Here is a 22,469-nt window from a genome sequence, read left to right as displayed (position 1 = left end):
CAATGAAGGTCGAGGACTGGCTCCTCACTTCTTGGAGAAATGCGCACAGTTGCGCGCTCCAACAACTCTGAAAAAATTACAGTCCTTGTTGGGATTTCTGAACTTCGGATGTACCTACATACCCGAATATGCCCAGCGTATCAAGCCTTTGCTTTGATACAACCAAATTTTACCAAATTACCAAATCTTGCTGGCTGCTGGAACATTCAGCCATTTTGCAATCTTTGCAGGCTGATCTTCTAGAATCGAAATTCTTACTGACTCGTGATAACCACACCAACCTGGTGATAAGAATCATCCCTGGGGCGGTGGGTTTCACTTACCTTACTTTGAACGAAGGAGACACAGTACCTATTGCTTTCAAGTCACACTTGTACACTTCATCAGAAGTGTAGTATTCCACTGTGGAAAAAGTTTTAACAGCAGTGCAAATGGTGATTCTTAAAGAACGTGCACTGTCGCAGGGAAAACGCATGTTGGTTGTTGCCCCATATCCTGCACTAGAGGCAGTGACGAAGGCCAGTGTACCAAATTCTAAAGATTTTCACCCACAGTGCATACAATGGGCTGCATCATTGACGTCTCTGGATGTCGCGTTTATTTTTGATGCCTCTTTAGAGTCGCAGGAGTTTTTGCAGTATGAGTTTGTTCATCCTGCGCCATTGACTATGCGGCCTTTGTAGGATTTTCATTGTATCATTTACACTGATGGTTCAGTTCAAGTTGCACAAGCGTCTAAGCACGCATACGTCTCAGCTTGCGCCATTGTGGTAGGTACCATAGTGAATGATGAATTCAAGTCCAGAGTCGTGCACACGCAGACTTTAGGGGACAGTACCACACAATTGGCCGGGCTCTGTGCTCTGATGCTTGCATTGGAGTACACGGATCCTAGTGTGACGACTCTTATTGTGAGTGATTCTTACTACTGTGTCCGGTCTTACAATGAAAACCTGTTCTTTTGGATTCAGAATGACTTTCGTGGAAAGCACAATAAAACATAAAATGAACTGGGTCCAAGTGGCTGAGCTTAAAGAGCAGTTGCCACTCGTGTATGTAATTCACACTCTCGGTCATCAGCGCGTGGGAGTTCACGCTGTTGGCAAATCTTTGGCCGATGAGGCCGCAAGATCAGCAGTATCGACATATTTGGTTGCAGCTGTTACACGTTCCAAGAGTAAGATTGATGATGATATTTTGGCGGCGGTAGCCGCGACTGAGAAGGGAAGTAAATATCCTAAGGGGTTCCCTTTTAAGTATTAATACCACTTAAGTCGTGATAAAGTTCCTTATGTGAAAATACCGGACGTTGGTGAAAGGTTGATTCCCAATGCGGACCTCAGGTCAGCACTGATTACAGCTGCCCATGAGGGTATTGCGTCTGCGCATGCGGGCTTTTCGGCTTCAGTTTCTCAGTTACAACAACGTTTCTGGTGGCGGGGACTGTACAAAGAGACGCGTGATAATGTCCTCCAATGTGACATTTGCCAGCAGATTAAGCCTTCAACTGCTGCGCGTCTGCCCCAGACACAGTTGTACATTTCTAATAAACCACTTAGGTAGGAAGTAGGAGGCCCACGGGAGACACATGCAGTGTCTAAACACAGGCGCGGGTTACCATTGACTTTCTATGGAGATTGTAAAAGTTACAAATATACAATTTGAGGACACTTCCAGATGAACTAGGATGGAACCCTTTTAATCTAGGACACTTCGAGAGAAAAAGACCCACGGAAGCACCGAAGTACTCGTGTTACCTCCCCCAGGAAAGTCGGATGCATAGGTGTCTTTTCGTGTCTGGTTTTGTCGTTATTTTCTATGTAGAGCTGCAAAGAAGTGCTGCAGGTGACCAGAGGAAAAGTGTAGGGGTGGATCCAAGGGGGGATCGAAGATCTGAAGAACCTGAAAGCAGAAGGGACAGAGTCTGGGTCACTAGCCAGTGACCAGGAAGGAACCAGGAAGGAACCTGGCGATGCCAGGTGAGTTCAGGTGAAGTAGTCAAACTTGTCTCTTCAGCCACGAGGTCCAGGAGGTATTGATGATGACCAGGCGCTGGATTCGAGTTGTGCCATGATGGATCTAGTTGACTGCAGTGTCGGTATCTGGATTAGACCCAACAAGCCTTGGCAACCACAACCCATGCAGGATGTTGAGATTGGCTCTGTTGCAGAGCAGCAAGGTCTGTAGCACTTCTCCTTTTCAGTGGAGCAAGCCTGGAGCAACCAGGAAAGCAAGTTACATTTAAAGAAAGGTCTTCATGGGGCTTACTAGCCAACAGACTTGAAACCAGGAAGATGCTTCAAGCTTAAATGCAAAAGCAGGGCCCACGGAACACTAGTGCAGTTTGGGGCCTGGGCTTCAGTGCAAATAATGCTCGGGCCGGGGCTTCAAGCACCCCAAAGCACAACTTCAAGATACCTCGTTGAAGGAGTGCAGCTTGCAAAATGCAGGATGCCTAGGAGTTCCGGTCCCACATCTCTCGTGTCTGCCATGGGTCTCAGCTTTGCTGTGGATGTGGATCGGGGTCAGAGAAGTCTGGAAGTTCAGTTCCTGTGTCACAGATTCTTCGGGATCCGGCAGGAGCCTCAAAAATGCAGACAGGCAAAGTTGCTGTTGGTGCCTGTTTGAACAGGGTGGTCACTCCTTGACCACAAGGGCGATATCTTCCATCTTCCAGTTAGAATGGAACATTGAAGTTCCAGGATATGTCTTTCAAAGATTTGTCCAGGGTAATCTAAAGTCCTAGCGACACAGCTCCTATTCTTATACTAAGGATCGGGGCTTGACTACCTGGCTAGATCCCTCCTATCGGTGGACCTGAGAATGGGGTGTTTACACCCCTTTCCCTTTGTCCAGTTTCACGCCAGAGCTGGGGCTGTGTGCCGCAGCAACTGGTTTGAACTGGGCTATGCATGGAGGACCTTGTGTGTCCCGGGCAGTGTCTATAAGCATTCACTGAATGCAGCCCTCCCTGCCCCAATTCACAAAACCCCTGTCTGGGGAGGTGCCAGCACCTCCGTGGACAGGAAACCTATTGTCCAGGCCTCCCCTGCCGGAGTTTCGTCCAGCAGCAGGAGGTCAGACTCGTGTCTGTGGCAGCAGCATCCATTTTGTGATGCTGAGGCTCTGTTTAACTTTAACCGGGTAAAGTAGTAAGTAGATGTCTTCTCCCTCTAGAAGGGTGGATTGCTACCCCCGCCGCCAGGACTGGTGGGGGTGTAGTATTCCAAAGTGTTTGACCCTTACACAACATGTTTTGATAAAGCCAAACCAAAGTTAGCATTAACCGCGAGGATTCTAACGCACTTAAGAGTATATGGTATGGCTATATCATAGAACAGCTAGAAGGAGATGGTTCTGAAAGCTGCAGAGGGGCTCAGCTCATGCTAGGGCACCCTCTCACATAAAATCAAGCACTCTGCCTCCAGGATTGTCGAGGTCTACCATAGGAGTGACTTATAGGTGTATAAGTGTTTATATGTAAAGGTAGATATAGGGATACTATATCTAAGTAAGGGGTGATTACACCACCTTACCCAGGCTGTGTGAACAGACCTGTGGTGTCAGTTTGGAAGGCAAACCAGGGGTGGCACAATACATGCTGCAGCCCCTGGTAGGCCTAAGGTGCACCTATGCCCTGGGTACCTATGGTACACTATACAGGGGCTCACAAGGGTGACCCAGTAACCAATCTGGTATGCACCTAAAGTACATGGTATCAATTTAAAGAGAGAACAGCTGGGCTGTGGTTTATTTATTTTATTTAATTTATTTAAAAGGTTTTATATAGCGCTGCTGGACCCAAGAGTATCAGAGCGCTTTACATGGTAAATAAACATGCTAAAATACAATATACAATTGTCAATGAGCAGAAAAATTAAAACAAGATAAGTTGAAAAACCAGAGAATCACAGGAAAAAGTGGGGGTGACCATAGGAAGCAGACCCTATTCTCCTACAGTACAGGCCTGAGCTTCTGGGAAATGCAAGACATAGAATGAGTAGTGATTGAATGATGGGTAGAATCATGATGGTGAGTGATATGAAAGAGCACCAATGAGAGGGTATTCAAAAGGTTGGAATATATTGTAGTTGCAACTAAACATAGGAGAGTAACTTTGTTGAATGTGTAGTATATTATAACTCTCCTTTATTTGTTAAGCGAATATTTTCTATTTGTATTATTTTTTTAAGTATTTTAGTATGTGTGGATCAAACTTCAGCAGTTTTCACTGTGAAGTGAATCACATAACATAGGATGCAGGGCAAACTAAGAATAAAGAGTCTTTGTGGAATATTAGCATACATTAAGAAAGGTTTAAAAAGTGCTGCTTTAGGGTGTGTCAACATAATGCTATACAAAGGTGATAGACCTGTCAGTCTTAGGGCGGTCTCCTCCAGTACCTTCTGATCTTGTTTTTTTTCTTGGCAACAGGGCTCTGTGCACTTTACCACTGCCGATCAGTGTTTCTTTTCCATGAAAATAAAAAAGCCAATACAAAAGTAGAGAAAAATATCAGACAACCAGCCCAGCCCTCCCCCACCCCACATGCAGAAACAGCAAAGTTGCATCGTGGTGAGCAAGAGCCTGTTACATACATACAATTTATGATTTTTCTTGAACCATAGAATGTGTAATTCAAGGTATAATCCCATGAGAAGAGCTAACCTTTAACAGTTGTAATGAGCTTTAAACAATACATAGGATAATAAATAAGGGCTGAATAATATCCCTATCATAGATTCTATAGAAATCAGTTAGGGCAGAGCTTTCCTATCCCCAAGCATCACATACCTTCCAGATACGTAAGAATTATAGGCCGTCGTTGGTGAGCAAGGGAATGGTAAAAAAAAACATTCTTACTTACTTTTCAGGGACCCCAAGATTTTGTCTAACTAATCCAAACAATACAAGATTCCCAAATGACAAGACCCTTCTCTTTCCCCAGTTACCCTTCTTGGCAAAGATAGCCTTCTCGATGTGACAAGTAGTAATTAGTCGGGCCAGCCATTGGGAAAATAGTGGAGGGTTTGGATCTATCCTAGATGAAACCATAAAAATACGTAGTATGGTCATAGCTACAAAGATGAGTGCTCCTCCGCTCTTTCTACTGATCTTGTCTTGCGTTCCTAGCATAATAATAGTGGGAGTTAACTGGATATCTTGAGAAAGGACTTTTATTAAAAAATCTTGTATTTTTCCCCAAAAAGGTGCATGTTTTGGACAGCGCCCACCCACCTCTTTCCCTGGAAATGGAATGCTGCTTGAGAGCCGGCCTTGGTTTTAGAGTATGCCCAGATAAATTAAGAGAAGAGCTGTTCAAATCTTTGAAGAAATATAGTAGATTAGGGAAAAAGGTCATCTTGATGACAGTCAGTCAGTCAAAATACTTTATTGCGATAACTTAATATCATACAAAGACAATGGCAAATATATGTTACATTAATAACAATACAAGCAATACATAGATTAAGAACAATTAAAAGACAGTTAGCATATGACAAGTTAAAAATCATCATACATCATATTACAGTTTATATCGACAAGAGAAATATAAAGTGCAAAGTGCTAATGTGCAAAAGTGCTAATGTGCAAAAAGACTTAAAAATACTAAGGAGATCCCCAGCAAAATATTCATTACTAGCATCTAATGACCCTGTAACAGTGATTTCTATAATTACTGTCCCAGGAAGGTTACAAACAGCCTAACTAAAGTGCACAGTCTGTACTACAAGGGAGGTAGGCACATTTTTTAATCTAATATTCCTGCTTCTAATAGCTCTCACCAGAAAACTAGCCACATGAAACATAATCCTGGGAGTTTGTAACAGTTGTAGATAAATAAGAGCAGGTTTAAATAAAATGAATCCAGCTTCCTTAAGTATAGGTACAAGGAACAGTCTCCGAGCTTCAATGTAGTGACTACAAAACATTGTAAAGTGCATGGTATTTTGCTCAGAGAAATGATCGCAGGAACAGGGTAGCGCCTTTTCTGGGGTACTCCATACAGGATAAAAACCTAGATTAAAATGAATCAAATTAGGACGAAAACGAGTTAAAATAAACCTGTGGTAGGGATGAGTCACCACGTTAAGATAGCTATCAGGGCCATTAGGTATAGACAATAATAAACTGGCCCTGACACAAGGTTTTTTCAGCTTGAATTCTTCCCTCTCCAGGGATAGGAGCTCCTTCATTGCATGTTTAGTGTACGCAATGTCTTTAGATGTTATAGAGTCAATAACAGTATAAAGCTCAGGCCTCCCCAGCCTCAGAAAGGTTTCCTTAATATACGACAGCCACCTGATGTTATGCACTTTGTCTAGAGATAAACAGTCTCTCATTATAATGTGATTTAGAGGAATTTCTGTGTTAAGCCACATCCTCAGCCAGGCAACTAAAGGTGCTATTTTTGTCAGGTCTGAGATGTAGCCTTCCCCTAATTCCATATGGACGGTATAGGACGGGGTTGACTGAGGGACGCCGAGGACAGATCTAAAGAATTTGTTTTCCACTATCTGTATGGGTTCCACTCCCCTATATCCCCATAATGAGACACCGTATGATGCAACTGAGATACATTTGGCCTTATAGATTTTACTAACAGCTGCAATTGGCCTACCCCCAAGTTTTTTAGAGAACCCGTGAAGGGCTGCAGATGTCCTAGCCAACATGATTGCTCTACTATTAACATGGGGACCCCAGCTACCTTTCTCATCAAAGGTGATCCCTAAGTAGGGAAAGGAGGATACACGAGCAAGCTTTTCCTGCCCGCAAAGAAAGATTTTGTGAAAAGGTCTCCTAGAAGCCCTACCCATAAGCATAACCTGAGATTTTTTAGCATTTATTTTCAGGTCAAGTGAGCCCATGAAAGATTCAAAGGCATCCAGGAGTCGTTGAAGCCCCACCCCGGTGCGTGCAAGAAGAACCGCGTCATCAGCGTAAAGGAGAACAGGAATCCCCTGATCCCCTGCACGCGGGATGTCGCTAGTCACGCCCCTAAGAGCAGGCTCCAAAGCATTCACATATAACGTGAACAACAGTGGTGCCAGTATACATCCCTGTCTGACTCCTTTTTCAGAGGCAAAAACATCTGTACACCTTCCACTCGAGGAAACTCTAATCTTTGCAGTAAGGTCAGAGTGCAGGTCGGCCAATAAATTAACTATAGTCCTATCCAGGCCCATATCAAGTAATTTTGACCAGAGCTTTGTTCTGTTAACCATATCAAACGCAGAGGAGAGGTCCATGAAACCTAAATACATGGACCCCTCCTTGGCCCTGGTATATTTCTCGATCAGGAAGTGGAGATTAAGGCATTGATCCAGGGTGCTTCTTTTAGGTCTAAACCCATATTGCACATTAGTCAAAATACTATTCTCTGTAACCCATTCGTTCAATTTAGCTAATATGACTCTCCCTAAAATCTTAACTGAAGAATCTATCAGTGAGATTGGTCTATAACATGCAGGATCCTGCCTATTTCCTTTTTTGAATACAGGAATAATTATAGATGTTTTCCATGACTCGGGAATGTTATCATGGTTTAGGGCATTAAAGACCCTGCAAAGTAGTCTTGACCAAAAGTTAGGGAAGCATTTAAAGGCATCTGCAGGAACACCATCTGGTCCCGGTGCCTTTTTTTTCAGGGTACAGTCTATAGCAGATAATACTTCTTTTACTTCAAAGTGCAAATGGTTCCCAGTGGGGTTAATATTCACCTCCTGCTCCCTGGATTCACCATTACTATGACCTGAGTAGATGTCACTAAAATGTTTGATCCAACCCTCATCAGCGATGTTAGTTTCAAGGGGCGAATTGTCCTCCCCAGTAAGTAAGGGTTGGTTGACAATCCTCCAGAATTCTCCACTATTTTTTAGTATTGCTGGATCAGTGAGTTGTGTCCAGGCTTCGTCTTTGAGCTGTTTTTTCCTTTCTGCGATAGCCTTTTTATATAGGGCTCTACTAGTAGTGATAAGATCACGGTTTTTCGGAACGGTTTTTAAAGCATTGAGCAATGCAGAATGTGTTTTTGAGCAACTGTGATCAAACCATCTTTTAATGGGCTTCAACTTAGGTTTGGTAGTCACAGAAAGCCTACAGTTTATCTTACTACATATGCTACTAAACGCAAGAATCACCTCCCTATCATTGGACACACTGGATAAACACACACCGACCTCCTCCTCAGCCTCAGAAAGTACCTCTTGTACGAAGGGTTCTGGGATTATGCTATCCCATTTCAGTCTACGACCCTGGTCCTTAACTTTAAGTGCTCGTTTATCATAGCAAGGGCCATAATTACGCCCTATAAGCTCAGAAGCTACTAGATCCAGGGAAACAAGGTTATGCTCACTGAAAGCGGAGACCACAGTTCTATACATTAAAACCTTAGGTAAAAAACATGCTGAAATGAAAATGTAATCAATAATAGAGCCATTGTCTGTTCCCTTAAAAGTAAGGGGCCCTATCCCCCCCTCCCCACAACTGGATTCGTATAAGTTCCATCTTGCTAGGAAGTTCTCTAAACAACCCCCCTGTTTATTATGTTCAAGATGAACAAGCGCACAATTAGGAGGGGATTCTGAGTCATCGCAAACACACATAAGTGAACAAGGGTGTATATTAAAATCACCCAAAAATATGATTTCAAAGACAATTAACGTCTTCACTATAGACTGACAAGAAATAATCCAATCTACCTAGACTATATGATGTACAGTCTGATGCGTTGGAGTTGTAGAAATTTATAAACAAAATATTGGGGGATTCCACACAAGACAGTTCAACAATTAAACATTGCTCAGATCCTGAGTCACATTTCTTAAGGCTACCTTTAATGTCTAATTTAAAGAGGCTTAGCAGTCCTCCCTTAGCTCTTCCCGCTGCACTGGCCACTGCGGGAATACAGAAATGGCTGTAGCCATCTAAAGAGAAACTGTTATTTGTATCCCAGGTTTCCTGCAAAGCAATAATGTCATACTTAGTTGTAAAATCTGTCCATATTACGTTACCTACTTTAGCCCCAATACCCGCTATGTTCCAAGTAAGCATACTGAGTACTGGCACAATATGCTCTGCTTGATTAGTATGTTCTGACGAAAGTCAGTCATTTTGGTCCAAAAAGGATAGAGGGGCAAATCGGTTGGACAATAAGAGGGGTTGTGCAAAAGGATTCTGGTATGCTAAAGGAGCGGGATGATTTACAATATTCCGGTGTTGTTCACGGCCCCATCTATTGTTTACATCCCAGTTATTATCCCATCCAAAGGCTGGTGTCTTAGGGTAGGTGACGTTCTGCTGTTCTCCATAAAAGAATTTCAATGTTAATGGTACAACAGAACCCTGCCTACGTTTCGGTGGGAGTAAATTAATGAGGATGTTTGGCAACACACCAGAGTGTGAGAAACTTACTGCCACACAATCCCCCTTAAATTTTTTGGGGCGATTTCCTAACCATGAAACCCTTTTAGCAGTCTTAATCTCTTGAGCTAACTGTTGGCCCCCCCCTGGGGCTAGCCTCATGTTATTTGTAAGCCACTGCACTGCCTTATTAGACAAAGAGGAAGGGGATTCTTCAATACCAGCTTCTAAGGGCGGCACATTAGCCAGTACTAGAACAACAGGTGAGGCTTCGACTATAAATTGTAGAGGGTCCGTTAGCTGAGCTTGTGCAGGGGGTATCTCAACTGTTAAAAGACCGTCCCCTCTACTATTTGTTTCATTAGCTTTTAAGACTGGTATCTGAGTTGGGGGATTAGTATTTAATACTTCGTCTGTGTCCTCCCCCTCCTGATCATCAAGTTCTCCAATGTTATTGTCCAAGTTTGTTACCAGCATTGTAACGTTATCAACACCCTCTGTTATTTTATTCAGCTGCCCACCTAACTTTTTAACCTCAGATTGTAATTTGTCTATTTTGATAAGTAGAGGTTTGACAATGGCTTTGATTTTACTTTCTATTAGATTGGCAATTCTAGCAAGCAAATCATCATCAAAAATAACATTAGGCTTAACTCTTCCCTCTCCATCTTCCTTCAAGTTAACTTTTGGGGTGTTTACCCTCTTCCTCCTTGTCCCCGATCTTAGTCCTCCCCGTTTTGGCTGAGTTTTGGCTTTACCAAAGTCTGACTGAGATGCTTGTTCAGAAATGGACATGTCTTCTTCTGAGGGATCAACATGATTTTCCTGGTCCAAATCACTGTCTAAGTTATTTACATGATCCACGATAAGAACCTCAGGTCCAGACAGCGTATTGTCGTTTATGGTGCCTGAATCCTGCGTAATAGCGCGATTAGAACAAGCTTCAGGTAGAGTCTGCAGGGGAACTAGGTCATCAGGTGGGGAGGATAGGGTAGGGGTCAAACAGCGTAAGTCAGGTGATTGACTCAGTCCCAGGGATTCTCTCCTCTGTAGGTTAATTTTTTCCACTGTTTGCACCATGTAATTTTCCATTGTGTTTGCTGGTGGTGCAGTGCCTTTTTTAGACATCCTGATAATAATAACAGAGATCAAAAACTCCTCAGACACACAGAGAGGTATGAATCATACACAGCACAGTCTTACTTGGATAGTAGGATGTCTCTCAAGCTTCGAGCAGGGTTTCCGGCCCTGTCCCTGTCTCTTCGTGCCGATGAGGGCCGTAGAGGGCCCGCCCTTCGCCCCGGGCGTCCCGCTCGCGTCCCGCGACGCGGGGTTTTTTCCTGCTTTATTGGGCCCTCCGCGATGTCTCCTCGCGTCACTCAACGCGCCGCCGCGAGGCCTGCCGGGTATTGTAGTACCCGGAGCGGCGGCGCGGGTCTCAATGGCAGAATGACTCTTGGCGGTGGCGGCTTCTCCGTATGCGGCTCTGCGGCGTGGCAGGTAAGTTCTCTCCTGGTGCGGTCTCCCCCGCTCTGCCGGGGTTTGCCCTGCTTTATTGGGCCCTCCGCGGTGTCTCCTCGCGTCACTCAACGCGCCGCCGCGAGGCCTGCCGAGTATTGTAGTACCCGGAGCGGCGGCGCGGGTCTCAATGGCAGAATGACTCTTGGCGGTGGCGGCTTCTCCGTATGCGGCTCTGCGGCGTGGCAGGTAAGTTCTCTCCTGGTGCGGTCTCCCCCGCTCTGCCGGGGTTTGCCCTGCTTTATTGGGCCCTCCGCAATGTCTCCTCGCGTCACTCAACGCGCCGCCGCGAGGCCTGCCGGGTATTGTAGTACCCGGAGCGGCGGCGCGGGTCTCAATGGCAGAATGACTCTTGGCGGTGGCGGCTTCTCCGTATGCGGCTCTGCGGCGTGGCAGGTGAGTTCTCTCCTGGTGCGGTCTTGATGACATTACATCGCCCCAGGATACTTAGGTGTAAGTTATTTATCTGTTTGAGGGCTCTTTTAGTTTATATTGCCAACAGAATTAAGTTTTCTTCTACTATCAGGTCGGTGTTTGCAACTATGGTAACACCCAGATATTTAGCTTCCTGAAGAACCTACCCAATTAATTTCCTTGTTTAAGATGATCTGAGTTTTACCTTTGTTATTAGCATACCTCAAGATTTTCCTAAACTCCTGGGCCTCTTGTTCTAGTGCTATAACTGCATTCTCAGGTTCAGGGGTCACTATGGCCAAGTCGTCGGCATAGGCCATGATTTTAGTGTCTAGTCCAAATCCGCTCACTGCATGAATTGCTAGGAAGAGGTGATGGGCTAAAAAACGAAGTATAGCTCGGCTGGGTATATTTTCAGGTGGCCCACACATCGCTAAGCCCATGAGTTTGTATTAGATTGAGCATGGCTTGATCTACTTTGGGCTTTCTGCCTGCATAGGGCCATTGATCGTTTGCTTTCCAGTTGCTAGGTAAATTGATTTTGAGATCCCCACAGATAACAATTGGAAGTGGCTAGTGAGCGAGTTCTCTTGTGATTCAAATAATAACCCCAGGGTCATCAGTGTTAGTCCAATATATACAGCATAAAGTGAAATCAAAGTTAGGAGGTAGATGACATTCCGCTATAACCCATCTACCAAGAGGATCAGAATTCACATGGGTTGAGTTCAACGGATGTCTGTTTTGTACCATAAACCCTACTCATCTTATTTTTGCATCCTGTGTGGTCCCTCCAATGACCCTGTACCCCAAAGAATTCCATAGATGCTTCTACGTGTGTTTCCTGGAGGGTAACTATTTCAGCCCCCAGTGAGCGCAGAGCCTGAGCTACCTTCTGTCTTTTCAGGGTGTCGTTCAGACCACAAATATTTGCTAACACAAGGGTGTTTTGGTTGTTCATACAAAATGATTGATTTTTCCAAATAATCAGGTTTAACCAACATAGACATTATGTACCCCGCATTATAAACATTTTTATCCTGCATGTAATGATGCCCCAAAAGTCTCTTCCCTGCCAATGCCAATGCCACATGTTTATTCAATTTGCGCATTTTTCTTTCTCTCTTGTTCCTTTTTTAATTTTTCCTTTCTTTTTTGCATTTTAGTATCTCTTAGCTTCAAAATTAGCTGCACACTAACTCCAGTCAATATAGTAGTTGCAAATGTCATTGATCCCTCCACTTCCTTGCAGTTATCCCCCATCTCTCCCAATCCCTCCCTCCCCCATGAATAGAGCAATCAGGAGAACCCTGAATGATGGTTGTCAGTGAAAATTCCTCACCGCGACGCATTGATGTATGTGTAAATTACGTGATTAAACACAAGAGAAAGAAGGAACAGAGCCAATAATGAAAAAGAATAAGAGAGAAACGTAGAATGAAACCCCAAGATCATGAGGCAAAAAAAGAAGGCTCCCCCATCCAAGAGCTAGTCTACCAGAAGACCCCTGTATATGTGCCCGGCAGATCAAGTAATACCAAAAAGAGTCAGAAAAGTTGAGGAAGAGGCATTACAGTGGGCTAGTACTCATTTACTAGACTTAGTGAATATCTCTTAGTCAGGTAAGTTTCATCTGACCTTTAACTTGATGCCTTTTTTGGCTTAGCTTCCCCCAGAAATTTGCCTGCCTTGATCTCAGACAAAAAAGATCCGGTGGCCCGGTATAAAATGACTTTCAATCTGGCATGATTCATTAAAAACACTTGGGCTCCCAGCTGCTGAAAGGGGGTGATTAATTGGCACAAACACCATCTCCGCTCTACCGTTGAGTATCAAAAATCAGGTTTGGCAAAAAACATTACCCCGTTAGCCCCTTTCTGTGAATTCCGTCGGGCTTGGTCATAGACAAGCTGTCTGAGAAGAAAGTTCCTGAAGAACACCAGGAATGCCCTGGGTTTCTCTCCGGGTGAGCTGCTGCTATTTTGCCATTGTTTTAAGTTAAAGGATGAGCGATGTGCCCTTTAGACTTCATAGTCCCAGTTCCAGTTCGATTGATCCGAGAAAGCTTCTCGTAAGAGTTTCACAATGTATCCCCTTGGATCGGCCCCCTCAACTCCGTCCGGAATGCCAAGCAAGGGGAGATTATTCCTGCTTTGTCGATTATCCTGCTCTTCCATCTTCATCATTAAGTCCATCAGGCATGCATTGTGAGCAGAGCCTTGATCTTTTAAGATAATTACTTCTGTTTCTAGACTCTCTGTGCGGCCTTCCACCATGTTGACACGATCGCTGATGTCAGTGCATATTTTATTTAACTTTCTCAAACCCCCTTGTAGTTTTTTAGTGGCCCCTTTAGCTGAGCGATTGTCGGAGCGAACCTCTTCATAGAATACCTTGATTGAAGCTAGAATTGAAGCTAGAGAGGGTTCTGCCATGGATTCTGGTGTTGTTTTCAAGTTTTCCCAGATCAAAGTCTGATCTGCTTCCTCCCTAAGGGGATAAAACATCTGTGAGTCCGAATAGTCCCATTTGAGCTGGCTGCTTCTTTTTTACTTGTTTCTTATTTTTTGGGGCGCTGCACAGTCCCGGTTACTTTAGAGGGGTCAATACTGTTATCTTTGCTTGAGCTAGTTCCGTCTTCATCAGTAGTTGTCAAAGAGTTGTCTGATATGAAGTAAAAGTTTTCACCACTGAGCTCCGGAGTCTAAGGAACTTGGGGGCCAGGATTAGCTTCTAGGCTAAGGATGTATTAATTGGTGTCGATTCTAGGAGTTTTGCCCCAGTCTCTGATACATCTTTTATCATGGGGGAGGCCAGGACTAGGGTAGCAGAATAAGGTGCCACTATTCCTAAATCTGCTATGATTCCGGTAGCATCTTCTATGGGGGCTGGTTTGGAAGGTAAGTTGGAAGGTAAGTTAGTAGAATCTATCAGTCTTTTTGTGCCATTTTTTCCTTCCAGCTGCTCACTTGGGGATTAAATTGCCTCAGTTAGTACAGAGGGGCAGCATTCCTTTAAGGCGGTAGGCGTTTGATTAAGGTTCAGGCTCCTTTGTGTTTCTAATAGTGAGCTATCATGTTCGCTCTCAGGGGGAGTGTGGAGTCTAGTGTAATGTCTGTTATGAGGGAGGGAGCCTTAGCTCCAGAATTTTTTTCACAATAGATGGTTGAGAGCCTTATCTTGTAAGACCTCCACCCCGCGTCTCCCCGTAGTTCTTTTGAAGCTGTTGGCTTCCTGTTTACCTCTGGTTATATTGTCCGATGTTCCAGCATCCCTGAGAACAGCGCTGACTTGGGCGGGTTGAGCTGCCTTCATCTTGTTGCCTTTGCCGCTTTTGCCAACCTTGGTCAACATAGCCGAGCTCCACTGCCGTCTTCTTGCCGGTAACACAGGCTTGAATGTAATTGGAGTGAGCACGAAGCCAACAAAGTAACACAGCAGCCAGCGTTTGACGAGAGTCTGTAGTGCTCTTCCTAGAGCGAACACCATGTGGAGGTTATTAGCGTACATAACTATCCTAACAGATTGGAAATGGAGACTAATCACTTGCGTCCTGCTCCCTCCCAGGTTCGGCATCACTGGTCAGTCCACATAGCCGATGGTTGATGTGTACGGTGTGCGTGGCTATGTGGCATAGATTCACGCGGACACCATCTTGTTTGCTGACCAGTGTTAAAGTGCATGTGCTCACTCCTCTAAACATGACAATATTGGCTTATCCCCAACTGGCTTATATAAATGACTTTATAAGTCTGTAGTAAAGTGGTAGTACTTGTACCCAGAGCCTGTAAAGAACATGCAACTATTGAGCTTGTAGCACTGGTTGTGCCATCCACTTATGTGGCCCTTTAAACATGTTTCAGGCATGCCATTACACGGCCTGTGTGTGCAGTTTTAAACTGCCATTTTGACCCAGTAAAATAGATCTTTGCCATGCCCAAACTTTACTTTTTAATACTTATAAGTCATCCCTAGGGTAGGACATGGACAGTCAAGAGGGCACGGTGAAATGTATTTAAAAAGCAGGACATGTACCTTTAATTTTACAAATCCTGGTATGGAAAAACGCTTATATTTGTATTTAACTACTGCAAGGGCTATCTATCTCATAGGATAACATTGGCATTACCTTATTACATTTCATGAGTCAAATCCAAAGTGCAAGGGATAACCAGTTCATGTTTTGTGTCTCTGGAATCAAAGTTTATTGCATTAGCCGCTTAGTTCCTGTAGCCTGTCTTTGGTCACATGATTGGGCGTAGTTGACATTTGGGCGTTATGTATTCTTCCTAGACAACCACAATGGCAGGAGGGGAGAACAAACCTGGGCACACCTGAAAATGTTTTGTCCTGCCTTCACACAAAGGGCTGCATAGCCCCTGTAGTTACTCTGGAACCAGGGTAGGGCAAGCAGGAAACCTGGGGACTTCAAAGGGAAATATCTAATACATTATTTCCCTCTTCAAAGGCTCCATCTGTTTACAAATACTGGACCTCAGACACCCCCACTTCAGTACACTTCTGGATCTCTGGATACTCTGCCTGGAAGAAGGTCTGCTGTGTTGCTAGGGGACTGCCACTCTGCTGGACTGCCCTCTTCTGGACTCCCGCTTTGCTGTGATGACCTTCTGTCTGCTGTCCTCTTGCCTGGGTGAGAAGGACTGGACATGCATCTCTTGAACCCAGAATCCAGAGTGAATATAAGTGCCAATTTCCTGACCTTCTGGCTGAAAGCCTCATAGACATAACAGGCTTCCAACAACTTTACTTTTGCACCAGTACTCTACGATTTGTGAGTCTTCCCTTCCAAGTGGTGCCACCCCAGCCCTTAACCTTTGAAGTCGGTTTAAGATGCTTTGCGAACCTCTGTGGATCCAGTGGAACTGATGCATCTCTTTTGATGCATGGATTGTACCTGCCACAAAGACTTGCATCACCGTTGCAGTCTGCATCGCCTTTGGCACTGTTGCTGAGCGACACACCCTCGGAGCAGACTCTTGCAAATCTTATCGACGGTAGCCCTGATGATGATGATGAACTCCACACAGCACTTTCACAGCTTCTCGGATAGGGCGCATCGCCCTAACTTTGGGACGCATCCCTGACTGCATCACAAGCCCTCGTCAACAGGATCCTCAACATAGACTGAATAGGACCTTGAACTGCAGCCTTGCCACATCACAGGATTTAAAGTACTCTTTTCAGCGTACCTAACTGGATACCTGTAGCCTGACCATGATCCATTGTGGTTAGCCTAAACTTGTGACTTGTCCCGGTCAAGCATGACCAGATATTCACAGTTGGCACTTCCCCCTAGAAACTTTATAATTCAATATCACCTGTTCTTCCAGTGGATTTTGTCATTTGGCTAATGTTTTAGTTATTACAAATCACTCTATTTGTCTAATACTGTTGTGGGCTCCTTTTGTGGTGTATTTACACTGTGTAACTGTTTGAAGTGTTGCCAAATACTTTACACATTGCCTCTAAGTTAAGCCTGACTCCTCTGTGCCAAGCTACCAGGGGTCAAGCGGAGGTTAATTTGGGGTTTGCTTGTGCCTTACCCTGAAAGGATTGTTTCTGCTGCTTGACCAGGGCTTACACCTCAGTCAACCAACATCCTCATTTCTTACAAAAGGTGTACACAGAATAATGACTTTGTACAGCATTATGTAGTTGTGCTTATAGGAGTGCAAAATAAGTAATTTCTGCCTGCTGAACCTGGAATTAAGTCTTTAGTCTATATCAGCTATGCTATTATTATTCCTGTTTAAACTCAGATAGCAAAGAAGACATCACAAATCAATCTGTCAGTAATTCAAAGCATCTGAAATCAGGTAATGAGGTAATAATCCAGGTATGCACCAGGTATCTTAATCCCGGCAATGAGATGACTCATTGTCCTAGGGCAAACTTTCACTTAAACTTATGGGCACATAGAGTATCATACTGTCATAATGCACTAACCCTGCAATTCAGATGCAATGGGAGTAAAACAAGCTTGCATGGTTCTCAGAACCCACAGCCTATTTTTTACATTAACAACAAATAAATCAGAAGTTAAGCCAAGTTAAGGTGAACAGGATAATAGTGAGAAGCACAGAGCCTTAATGTTTTCATGCTGCCTTATTACACAGCTGGCTTTAATATGTATGGCATCAGTGTTGATATATAAAGACATTTAATATTGCTATGGTATTGACTTTGGCATCGAACGTCTGAGATTGTATATGATATATCTTCTGACACCTCTGTGCTTCAAGCTCTCTATCTTCTCTGAGCCTAAATATAATTCAAATTTGTGTGAAATCTGCAAACAGTTGATTACTAAAGAGAACTACCTTTAATATTATATGCTAACAATCAGTTGCTCTGATTACATTAAATATAACTGGTTGATAACTGTATCATGAAAAGTGTTTAATAAAATCATATGGTTCGCCCACACAACTAGCAATTAGATAGTTGTTCAAATTAATACCTTAATATCAATCAATCAACCAATCAAATTATTTTATTCCATTAATATAAAATTAATCATAAAAGTTTAGAAATACATCATAATTAAAAGCTCTAAAAACAGACAATTCATATCAGCAAATTACAATTGTCCTAGTTCGCTGAGACGCATATAGAAAGGAAGCGACACTAAGACAAGTTACAGGGTCAGGCAAAATTCGTAAAAAGTATAAGCCCGACAACACTGTCTAAAATTTAGCTTACATAAAAGAGGAGTCAAAAACCTTTTCCAATGATCACAATACAATTTACTAAAGAAGAAAATGTGCAAATCAGTTTGGCACAAGAAATCATCAGAAGGGCAACAAGGAAGATCTTTACTAGAGTAAGTACCAGCAAGGTGGCCCAACATACATGGGATATAGTTAAGGCGGAATCTTAACAGAATAAATCTGTGCCAAGGGGTTGTTACAAACTCCAAGTAGGAGGATAGCCCCTCATCCTGCAGTGGGTTCTCCATGTATTCCCTTATAGTTGATTTATTATAGTTTGCATTCATTCTCGCAGTGTTGGCAAAGGTAAAGATACGGCCTTTTAAAACTTTTTTCAAAACAGATACACAGTTTCCAGGTAATTCAAATAGGCTCCCTAGATCTAGAGTGTGTAGAGTATTTTTCACGTACTTCAACCATTTGATATTCTCTGTATGTTCTAGGGCTAAACAATACATTATTATTTGTTGGGTAAGGGACACAGTATCTCTACACCATGTTGAGTGCCAAAGAAGAATAGAAGCTACATTGATCTGATCAGTTATATAGGGATGTTTAGCTCTTGGTGCACTTTAAAATTGGAGAAGGTAATGGGAAGGCTCATTATTGATTTTCAGAAACTATCCTCTATTATTTGTACCCCCTTTACATTGACATGACCCCACACTTCAGCACCATATGCAGATACTGCTCTAGATTTGGCCCTATAATCCCTCCTTAGAATATCTGTATTTCTTGTTCCCAATTTTTTGGAAAAGGAGTGAATGGCATTTATACTTTTTTCAAGTATGATCCCGCGATTCGCCACCATATTGGTCCAGGATGCTCGATAGTCAACGGTCACTCCAAGATAAGAAAATACCTCTGTCTGCACCACTCTACGATTACCTTAATATCATATGTGTTCTAATAGCAACATAAAGGCTGTATAAGATGAACTTCCACTGACCTTCTCTTGTAGAAAAAATGCTAGGGATATATTGAGTTATTTGCAATAAACAAATTTTAGAATAAGAGTTTTTACTCCTAATGGATGATACTTTGAGTAAAAAAAACAAAGTGCAAAAACAAGAGTTTGTAATCCCAGTGAATAATAGCTTATGCAATTATAAACAAGGGCGATATTAGATGTTATTATTGGCAAAGTTGAAGTTCATGAAATAATACTCAAATGCAAGTCTATATTTTCACCAGTATTCCACTAGAATACTTCTCTGACTCCAAAGATTCCTTTCTTGGACTTGAAAGAATAGAGCATTACAAGGATTCTAAACTTCAAAGAAAACAATTGTCCACTAAGGAAAATATGCATCATGATTGTCTAGCCAGGACATTTTGGATCATGAAAAATGTATACACTAAGGCCAAGATTTACAAAGATGTTGTGCTGTGTTAGCATCACAAAAGTGAACTATATATTCTTTTGATTTACCTTCCAGGGCAAATCTTGTTTTCCACTGAAAAGTTTCTTCAAAGTATTGCAAAATGCTAGTCTATGTTACTTTGTATTAAGAGGGCATTCCAAGGCTATCCTTCACAGTTTTTAATGCAAAACCCTGTCTACTAGCAAGAGTACAGAGTTTCGCACCAACAAATGCCACTTGAAAGCAGCTATAAAAATGAGGAAATATTTTACTTCTATTAACTTTCCCCACTTTGCATGCATGCTGCAGTGTCCAGCGCAGTTCTGAAGTGGGAAAGGTTTTGAAGTTATTCTAAGCATATTATTTTGTACTGTAAGGGTACCCTATGCTAGACATGACACAGTCGCCTTTTCCCAATAGTTTTTGCGTGGCGATGGGTAGCCTGGTTTCGCGCCAACACTAGGGAGCGAACAGAATAGTACCATAACTTACTAAATATAGTGCTTTTTTGATTTCTCCCTCTCATACAGTGCAGTGCAACAACTTTGGTTGCCTTTGTAAATTAGGGCCATTTGCAAGTCTTGTGAGAATCCCGAAGCACAGTGGGGCATGCCTTCATTCAGGTGTTTAGTAAAGTGCATGCATCCAAGATGTGAGAACTCTGCCAGGCGGTGTCTATACTGTATACGCCCTGCCATCCTCTTCCGCTCCTGAAAACATCCATGGTCAGGAGTTTGGGAAAGTATTTATTCATCCAGTATGAATAACGCACGAAGAATCAAGTTGAGTCCACAAGAAGTTTATTGCATCTCTTCAAGTCAAAAGGTCAGTTCATAATGCCCTTCATGGACACCCTAACCGACCCCGTAAACTAAGCGCATTCAAAACACAACATGTTTAATAGAGCGTGACTAGAATCCAAAAGACACACAAAGGAAGAGCGTGATCTCCACGAGCACATAAGCACGCTTGTGGAAACCATGCTCAATACTGCACACAACAAGGAGGTTCGGAGTGTTTCCCAGAGGGATTGGCGCACAGAGATAAGCGCATATCAATCAATCAGTCAAATTTGTAAAGCGCGCTACTCACCCGCTAGGGTCTCAAGGCGCTGGGGGTGGAGTCGCTACTGCTTGAACAGCCAGGTCATGAGTTGTTTCCTGAAGGAGAGATGGTCCAGTGTCAGTCGTAGGTGGGTGGGGAGGGAGTTCCATGTCTTGGCCGCCAGGTAGGAGAAGGATCTTCCTCCGGTGGTGGATCTGCAAATTCGTGGGACGGAGGCGAGGTCGAGGCTGGTGGATCGGAGCTGGCAGGTAGTTGTGTAGAGAATGTGAGGCGGCTGTTGAGGTATTTCGGGCCCATGTCATGGAGAGCCTTGTGTGCGTGGGTGAGGAGTCTGAACATGATCCTCTTGCTGACGGGGAGCCAGTGCAGGTCTTTCAGATGGGCCGAGATGTGGCTGTGGCGAGGGATGTCCAGGATGAGTCGTGCAGAAGCGTTCTGTATGCGCTGGAGTCTTTTCTGGAGTTTGGCTGTGGGTACAGCGTAGAGGGCGTTCCCGTAGTCCACACGGCTGGTGACGAGGGCCTGGGTGACCGTCTTCCTGGTTTCGGTGGGGATCCACCGGAAGATCTTTCGGAGCATATACAGGGTGTTGAAGCAGGAAGACGAGACAGCGTTGACTTGCTTGGTCATCGTGAGGGAGGAGTCCAGGATGAAGCCCAGGTTGCGTGCATGGTCCGTTGGCTTGGGTGCGGTGCCCAGGGCAGGGGGCCACCAGGAGTCATCCCAGGCAGAAGGGGATGGTCCCAGGATGAGGACTTCCGTCTTGTCTGAGTTCAGTTTCAGATGGCTGAGCTTCATCCATTCCGCGACGTCTTTCATTCCTTCCTGGAGGCAGGCTCTGGCGGTGGTGGGGTCGTTGATGAGGGAGAGGATCAGCTGGGTGTCGTCGGCATAGGAGATGATGTTGAGGTTGTGTTGGCGTGCGATGGCTGCGAAAGGGCTCATGTAGATGTTGAAGAGGGTGGGGCTGAGTGAGGATCCTTGTGGAATGCCGCAGATGACTTGGGTGGCCGCGGATCGGAATGGGGGGAGGCGGACTCTCTGGGTTCTTCTGGCGAGGAACGAGATGATTCACTCCAGGGCCGCTCCTCGGATTCCGGTGTTGCTAAGGCGCTGTATCAGGGTGCGGTGGCATACAGTGTCGAAGGCTGGTGAGAGGTCTAGGAGGATGAAGGCAGCAGTTTCCCTGTTGTCGAGCAGGGACCTCATGTCATCGGTAGCTGTGATGAGAGCGGTCTCGGTGCTGTGGTTTGCTTGAAAACCGGACTGTGAGGGGGCGAGGGATCCGCTGGTCTCGAGGAAGGCGGAGAATTGTCTGTTGACGGTCTTCTCGATGACTTTGGCCGGGAAGGGGAGGAGCGAGATAGGGCGGAAGTTCTTGAGGTCCGTGGGGTCCACAGTGGGTTTCTTCAGGAGGGCGCTCAGCTCTGCATGTTTCCGACTCTACGGGAAGGTGGCATATGCGAAGGAGCTGTTGATGATGTTCCGGAGTTGTGGTGTGATGATGGAGTCGGCTTTGCTGAAGATGTGGTATGGGCAGGGGTCAGTTGGAGAGCCGGAGTGGATGGTGTTCATCAAGTGGGTGGTGTCTTCGTTGCTGACCAGGGTCCAGGTGCAGAGGGTGGTGGTGGGGGGTGTTGGTTCGGTGGTTGGGTGCGTGGTCTGTGTTCCGAAGCTGTTGTGTATGTCGGCGATCTTGCAGTGGAAGAACGAGGCGAGTGAGTTGCAGAGGTCTTGCAAGGGTGTGATATCGTTGTTGCAGCCGCTGGGGTTGGAGAGCTCTTTCACAATGCTGAAGAGTTCCTTGTTGTTGTGGGTGTTGTTGTCCAGTCGTTCTTTGAATGTTGTCCTTTTGGTGGTGCGGATCAGCTGGTGGTGTTTGCGGGTGGCGTTCTTGAGGGCTGTCATGTTTTCTGTTGTCTGGTCATGGCGCCAGGCTTTCTCGAGGGTGCTGCAGGTTTTCTTGGAGTTTTCGATGTCGTTGGTGAACCACAGGGCTTTTCTGCTGCCGGGT

The sequence above is a fragment of the Lissotriton vulgaris genome, chromosome 4_1 (genome assembly GCF_964263255.1).
Source record: "Lissotriton vulgaris chromosome 4_1, aLisVul1.2, whole genome shotgun sequence".
Classification (NCBI taxonomy): domain Eukaryota; kingdom Metazoa; phylum Chordata; class Amphibia; order Caudata; family Salamandridae; genus Lissotriton; species Lissotriton vulgaris.
This window is presented reverse-complemented; position numbering follows the sequence as displayed.